Source organism: Bison bison, unplaced genomic scaffold (genome assembly GCF_000754665.1).
Source record: "Bison bison bison isolate TAMUID 2011002044 unplaced genomic scaffold, Bison_UMD1.0 scf7180017864375, whole genome shotgun sequence".
NCBI lineage: Eukaryota > Metazoa > Chordata > Mammalia > Artiodactyla > Bovidae > Bison > Bison bison.
In genome coordinates this window covers 6,311,387-6,312,580 of record NW_011494947.1, presented here as the reverse complement: position 1 = coordinate 6,312,580, position 1,194 = coordinate 6,311,387, and the positions used below count along the sequence as shown (strand labels likewise).

General features: G+C 34.3%; 1 protein-coding gene across 1 annotated transcript in view; it reads left to right on the top strand.

Annotated features, from left to right (window-relative positions):
* Positions 1-1,194, top strand: part of NKAP (NFKB activating protein) — a gene marked incomplete at its 5' end in the record, with an annotated part of 18,578 nt that overhangs the window by 4,119 nt on the left and 13,265 nt on the right. The window lies entirely within an intron of this gene.

The window sequence follows — 1,194 nt, the reverse complement described above, 5'->3', positions numbered from 1 at the left end:
AGTATTTTGTGCATGGGAACAGAAACAGTAAAAACAGTCCTAAGATAGATTGGAGACTGACTTCTCCAAATTAAAATTTCCAGAAAGTTACCCCCAGGCTGTGTCCATCAAAAAGCATCCAGTTTCCATACTAGACATTCCTCACCAATAGATGTCAGAATTCCTTGGATGAAATTTGCATTTGTACATTTAGAGGATAAATAATTTTAAAGTATCCACGAAGTTGGGTGGCAGGAGGGATAAGAACTTTACTGTTTGGTCTTTTTAGCCTGTCAAGCATTCTTCATCCTGTATGTATGTATTCAAAGTTTAGCTATAAGTATGTCCTTTATTAGATTTTATGTTACTTCAAGTAGGAAACCTGAGTCTAACTCTGCACAATTATACCTTTTCCCCTGAATAAGGAAGAAAAAAATAATTTGTTTTAAAAAATCAAAAAGGATTTTATTTCTTCAGTAAGGTTCTTTTTTTAAACAAGTGGAGTCACAGCAGCTGACGTTTAAAGAAGTAAACCTTAGTTTTTGTTGTGTATTGTTTGTGTGTTTATAAGGAATATCAAAAATTAAGAGAAGAAATCACAAACATAAAATAATTTTGTCTTCCAAGGATAGAGAATTTACTCCTTTTTGAAAAAATAATTAGGGGAAAAACAGAAAACAAACACTATATCTCATTAAGTAAAGTTTTGTCAAAACTTTTCTTTTACTTTCAGAGGTCCCTTTATTTTCTACTTCTAATGCTTCATTTTTATTTTCTTCATTAATTCCTGACTTTTTGAAAACGAAGGTTTGACCTTGTCAGAAGTAGAGAATTCTCTTTACTTTCATAAGGATACATAAACAAATGAAGTTATTTCCAAATGTAAGACCATTTTTGTCACATATTGCAGAAGATGAAATGAGCAGTTGGGAGCTGTGTGATGCATGTACTGGAAATGACACACTGGACAGCCTCCCAGGCTGAATCTTGGCCAGGCCTATCGGGCTGTCTGTAGTTTGTACTATTTGGTAGAACATCAGATACATCAGAACATTAGATCCTAATATTGAGTTAGATCCTAATGTTGAGTTTACTTTAAAAAAAAAATTTGTCCACCTCTTGTGGCATGCAGGATCTTAGTACCTGAACCAGGAATCAAATCTGTATCACCTGCAGTGGTAGCACAGTGTCTTAACCACTGGACTGGCAGGGGAG